The sequence below is a fragment of the Hypanus sabinus genome, chromosome 21 (assembly GCF_030144855.1).
Source record: "Hypanus sabinus isolate sHypSab1 chromosome 21, sHypSab1.hap1, whole genome shotgun sequence".
NCBI classification, from domain to species: Eukaryota; Metazoa; Chordata; class Chondrichthyes; order Myliobatiformes; family Dasyatidae; genus Hypanus; species Hypanus sabinus.
In genome coordinates, this window is record NC_082726.1 from 13,733,279 (window position 1) to 13,740,028 (window position 6,750).

Consider the following 6,750-nt stretch of genomic DNA (forward strand, 5'->3'; position numbering starts at 1 on the left):
ACAAATCTGAATATTCCTTGAGAATGTTCTTACTTGTGGCCCTGAATCATTTTGCCTTTTGCACATTGTGCTTCCTCTCAGACCCCCAGGGTCAGTACCAGGTTTTGACACATCACATGCTTCGTCTGTCAGCTTTATGCTGTCTTGCAGACCTTCAAATGTCCGTGGCATTCCTCCATCAGTAAGTGGAGTTCTGTTACAGCTCTGCCTTGTTTAGTTGAGCACCTTTAACAGATGGCATTTTACCAAGGAACAGATTCATCCATTTTGCACATCGTCTCCTGACTTCTCTACCTAAACCTCGGCCGTTCCACATTTCTCACTTCCTGAACCTTGAGCTTCATTAACACTGTTTGGCAATTTTTTAAAGTTAGATTGCAAACTTCAGCTGGCTCATTGCCAAATTCTAGCTCCTAATTCAGTTCACTTGGCTCTGCTAATGCAACCCAGTTGAAAGTTTTAATTGCCCAGTGAAACTATTGCCTTTCTTCATCTAATCTACGCATCAAATCAAGAACTTCAACACTGCTACCAAGGGAATTAAACACAACACTAAAAGTCTTCTCCATGTAATAGTTCTGCCATTGTTATTTCTAGATACCATCTTCAATCTCTCATTGCTGCAGTCAAAGGTTCCCACCTGCTTCAAAAGGGTGACAATCATACCGAGCCCAAGAAGAGCAGGGTGAGCTGCATCATTGACTATTGCCCAGTGGTACTCGCACCTACTATGGTGAAGTGTTTTGACAGGTCAGTCACGGCCAGAATCTACTCTTTCCTAAGCAAGGACCTGGATCTCCTGCAATTTGCCTATCGCCACAATAGGCCTACAGCAGATGCAATCTCACTTGCTCTCCACTCAGCCTTGGATCAGCTGGACAACAACAATACCTACGTCAGATGGCTGTTTATTGATTACAGCTCAACATTCAACACAATCCTACCCTCATTACTAATTAACAAACTCTAAAACCTGGGCCTCAGTACCTCCCTCTGCAAATGGATCCTTGACTTCATCATTGGAAGACCACTGTCAGTGCAGATCGGAAATAACTTCTCCTTCTCGCTGACGATCAACACTGGTGCACCTCAAGGGTGCATGCTTTGCCCACTGCTCTACTGTCTTTACACCCATGCCTGTGTGATTAGGCACAGCTAAATGCCATCTATAAATTTTCCAATCACACAACTTCTAATATTGACAAGGTGGCATATGGAAGTGAGATAGATCAGCTGGTTGAGTGGTGTCAAAACAGCAACCTTGCACTCAACATCAGGAAAGCCAAGGGATTGATCGTGGACTTCAGGAAGGGGAAGTCGAGGGATCAGCCATGGAAAGGGAGGGCAGTTTCAAGTTTCTGGGTGTCAACGTCTCTGACAACCTATCCTGGGCTCAACATATTGATGCTATTACAAAGAAGGCACAACAATGACTATAGTTCGTTAGGAGTTTGAGGAGATTTGATACGTCACCAAAGACTCTTGCAAATTTCTACAGATGTACCATGGAGAACATTCTAACTGGTTGCATCACCGTGTGCTATGGAGGGGCCACTGCACAGGATTGGAAAATGCTGCAGAAAGTTACAAACTCAGCCAACTTCATCATCAATATTAGCCTCCCCTGCATCAACAACATCTTCCAAAAACATGGCATCCATCATTAAGGACCTCCAGCACCCAGGGCAAGCCCTCTTCTCATTGCTCCCATTGGGGACGAAGTACAGGAGCCTGAAGACACACACTCAACATCTTATGAACAGCTTCTTCCCCTCCGCCATCAGAGTTCTGAATGAACAATGGACTCAGGTACACGACCTCATTATTTTTTTCTGCTCTCTTTTTGCACTAATTATTTAATTTGATTAATATGTGTAAATATTATTGTAATTTATAGTTTTAGTATGTTGATTGCAATGCATTGCTGCCTCAAAGCGGCATATTTCACAACATATGCCAGTGAAATCAAACCTGATTCTCATAGACAACACATAGATCTCACAATCCTCTTTATAAAGGATATCATTCATCCAGCAAATTACCAAACCTTCTTAAGCCAACACGTTATGCTTGGATCCCTTCCCCTGATCTCCTCCTTCTGGCGCCAAGGTCAGAACAGCCCTATCCCAACAGACAATGCATACTGAGCATCTCTTTTAATAGGTTCACTTCATCCACCTCACGTTGGCCTCCGTACACTCATTATGATGTAATTGTGACTTCCAATGCAGCTGAAATCTGAGGCAAACTGTCCAAATTCTTCTCCTATGCCATCCAATAACTCTTCAGATTATGCAGATAAAACTTGGCAAATAATGATTGAACTTTAGAAGATCAAAGGCATTTGCAGCTGCTGCTGGTTTGACCGGGCAGATGTGAAGTGACACACTTCAGTGACTTCAGTGAAAGAGAAACTGAATGGCACGGGACAGAGAAGCACAAGACAAAATCATTTTCACAAATTCTTGAAGGCAGCAGGTGAGAAGAGAATTAATATTATTGAATATTTATAGTTGTAAATTAATATAAAAACAAGGGAGTATGAACTTCAGTGCTACTGATCTCTGGTTTTGACTTAAGCTGGAATGATCAGAGCATCTAGTAGAATTACACCAGCAGTGAGGGAATACCCTGCAGTTATTTGCCCAGAATTCTCCAACGACACCACCCAAATCCACATCCTCTACCACCAAGGACAAGGACTTCAGCTTCAGAAGAACAACACTAGTTGTAGGTTCTCCTCCACATTCCTGAGTGGAAAAAAATGAAATCATTGCTGCTGGGACAAAACGCTGAAATTCCTTCCCCAACAACACCTGCACCAGAAGCTCACCACCTTCTCAAAGATGGGCAATCACTTGTCAGTAAGACCGAGATAAAAAATATGAAAAGTCCTGATGAAATAAGTGGCAGGAGGGATGAAGGAACCAGTAAGCAGATTTCCAAGTTAAATTTGAAAAGGATGCCACACTGAAGCACACTTGCAATCAGAGTCTCAGCCTGGAAAGGGTCCCAACATCATGTGTGGTCCCAGTACCCAAGAAGTTCCAACAAAAAGTCTTGAATGACTAACGTCCTGAGGCCCTGACCTCACGTCATGAAGACCCTATAGAGGCTGGATCTGGCTCACCTCCAACCCCTGGTCAGATCAGCCCTCGATCCCCTGCAATTTGCCTACCAGGAGCACATTGGAGTCGATGATGCTATCATCTATCTGCTGAGCAGAACCTACTCCCATTTGGATAAGCAGGGCAGCACTGTGAGGATCATGCTTTTTTTTAATTTCTCAAGTCCCTTCAATACCATACAGCCCTCACTGCTGGCAGAAAGCTCTGTTCAATGCAGCTTGGCACTTCCATTGTATCCTGGATAATGGACTGCCTGGCTGGCAGACCACAGTTTGTGCAGCTTCAGAGCTGTGTGTCAAACATGGCTATAAGCAGCACTGGGGCCCCACAGGGGACTGTATTGCCTCCCTTCTTGTTTACTCTGTGTATCTCGGACTTTAGATACAACACTGAGTCATGTCCTCTGCAGAAATTCTCTGATGACTCAGCAATGGCTGGGTGTATAAAGGGAGGACAGGTGGATGAACACAGGACCCTGGTGGAGGACTTTGTCAAATGGTGCAAGCTGAATCACCTGCAGCTCAACATCAGTAGGACAAAGGAGATGGTGATAGACCTTAGGAAGAATAAGCCTGCACTGCTCCCTGTTTTGATAGTGAGGGCATTGATATGGTGAGGACCTACAAGTACCTGGGGGGGGGGGGGCACCTGGATGACAGAGTTGAGTGGAGCATTAACACACAGGCAGTGTACAAGAAGGGCCAGAGTTGCCTCTACTTCCTGAGGGGACTGAGGTCCTTTAGAGTATGCAAGCCTCTCCTTCACATGTTCCACCAGTGCGTTGTCACCAGTACAGTCTTCTATGCGATGGTGTGCTGGGACAATGGCATCAACATGGGTGATGCCAGCCGGCTCAATAATCTGATAAGTAAGCTGGCTCTGTCATAGGAGTCAAACTGAACACACTGGAGGCTGTGATAGAACAAAGGACCCTATGAAAGATCCTGGCAACTCTAGACAATGTTTCTCACCCTCTGCATGCCACCTTGGCTGAACAGAGGAGCACTTTTAGTAATAAACTAAAACAACTGCTCTGCTCCAAAGAGCGCTGTATGAGGTCATTCTTACCCTTGGCCATTAGACTCTATAATAAGTCAACCTATAGCCGGGGAAGTGACGACCCCCTCCTGTTAGACAGTTATTAACCTCAGTTTACCAGAGCTCCTTTTAAGCTCTCTATAGCTCTCTTTAGTACACCCTGCTATCGCAGACACCCTGTGCAATACTACCGTCACTTTTTATATGGATGGTGTGAATGCTCACCCATTACTGTATAATATTACGGTAATTCTTGCACCATCATCTTATCAGTGTGAACTTGGCAATCTTGTAAATCTTGTCACCTTTGACTTGTAAATTTTGTACATTTTGTGCTGAAGGTAACTTATTTTCTTATTCTTCTAACATTTATATCTGTGCACTTGTAATACTACTACGGCACTGTAATTTCCTCTGGGATCAATAAAGTATCTATCTATCTATCTATCAATGTATGAGCACACAGGATGCTAGTAAACAGAGCCAAAATGGCACTCAGCACAAAGTGGGTTTTCTTGGGAATTAATGCAGTGGTCTCAATGCTAAGAGTCTACTAATGAGTTGGATAAACAAGTGTTCTGCAGCTAAATTAGTGAACAAAGATCTGCATACAATGAGAGCCTGCAAGGGAATAGATTCAGTAAGTGGACAAAGATTTGGCATATGCAGTACAAGTTAAGGAAATGCAAGGCTATTGAATTAGAACAGAAAAAAATATAGTCTAAGTGGAGTCATGGAGTACTACAGCACAGAAACAAGCCTGTTAGACCATCCATTACGTGCCAAACTATTATGCTGCTTAGTCCTATGACCATAGCATCCACTGGAAGTTGATCACACACTCTCACCAACCTGAGCGCAGGAGATCCCATCATGGTTCTCTTAAACACTTCACCTTTCACTCTCAATCTCTGACCTCGAGTTCTACTCTCACCCAACCTCATTGGAAAAAGTCTGCTTGCATTTGCTCCAACTATACCCCTCTACTTTGAACACCTCTGTCAAATCTCCCCTCATTCTCCTATGCTCCGGGAATAAAGTTCCACCCGATGGCAACACAAACAAAATGCTGGAGGAACTCAGCAGGCCAGCAGCATCTATGGAGAAAAAATAAAAGAGTCAACAATTCATCAGGGCCACAGGTACTGCCTGGCCTGCTGACTTCCTCCAGTATTTTGTGTGTGTTGCTTTGGATTTCCAGCATCTGAAGATTTTCTCACAATTGTGAAGTCCCAACCTATTCAGCCTTTCCCTGTAACTTAGGTCCTCACATTCTTGTGGATCTTCTCTGCACTCTTTCAATGTTATTGATGTGTGTCCTGTAGGTAGGTGATCAGAACTACACACAATCCTCCACATTAGGCCTCTCCAACATCTTATACGTCAACCTGGCCTGATGAAGGCTCTCAGCCCAAAACATCAGCTGCTAACACTTTTCCATAGATGCTGCCTGACTTGCTGAATTCCTTCAGCATTTTGTGTGGTGACTCTGATATCCAGCATCTGCAGATCTTCTCTTGATTGTGTAACATCCCATCTCCTGTACTCAATGTGCCAAAAGCCTTCTTTATGACCCTATCTGTCTGTAACACAACTTTCAAGGAATTATGGGTCTGTTTTCCCAGATCTCTCTGTTCTACCACACTCCACAGTGCCCTACCATTCACCACTTAAATCCCACCGTAGTTTGTTCTCCCAAAGTGCGAAACCTCACACTTGTCTGCATTAAATTTCATCTTCCATTTTTCCAGCTGGTTCAGATCCCGCTGCAAGCCACGATAGCCTTCATGCTGTCCACTACACCCCCAACGTTGGTGTCATCCGCAGGTTTGCTGATCCAGTTTACTATATTACCATCTAGATCATTGATACGAATGGCAAAAAGAAAGAGAGCCAGCCCCAATCCATGTGGCACAACACTAATCACAGGCCTCCAGTCAGAGAGGCAACCATCTGCTACCACTCTCTGGCTTTTTCCAAAATACAAATGTCTAATCCAATTTGATATCTCATCCTGAATAGCAAGCAACTTGACCTTCTTGATCAACCTCTAATTGCAGGGCCTTGCCAAATATCCACTGCCTGTCATTCATCTTTCCTAGTAACTCCTCCAATGATTGGTTAGGCATGACCTACCATGTACAAAGTCATGCTGACTATCCCAAATGAGTCCATCTATCCAAATAGCTATATATCCAGTCTCTCAGAATACCTTCCAATAACTTAACTACTACTGACATCAGGCTAAACAGACTTTAATTTCCTAGTTTATTGTTGGAGCCTTGTTCTTGTTTATTCTTAAACAACGGAAAAACATTAGCCATTCACTAATCCTCCAGCACCTTACCCATGGCTAAGAACGTGTTAAATAACTCTGCTAGGGCCCCTTCAATTTCTTAACTAACCTCTCTTAAGTTCTGATGGTTAGCCAGCTAATTGGCCTCAAGACAGCAAGCACCTCCTCCTCCGTAACTGCATACAGTCCCTGATCTCACTAATGTTTTGCTTCACTTCTATAGACTGTGTCCATCTCCTGAGTACAGACATTTAAAAAAATCCATTTATGATCTCTCCCATCTCTCTC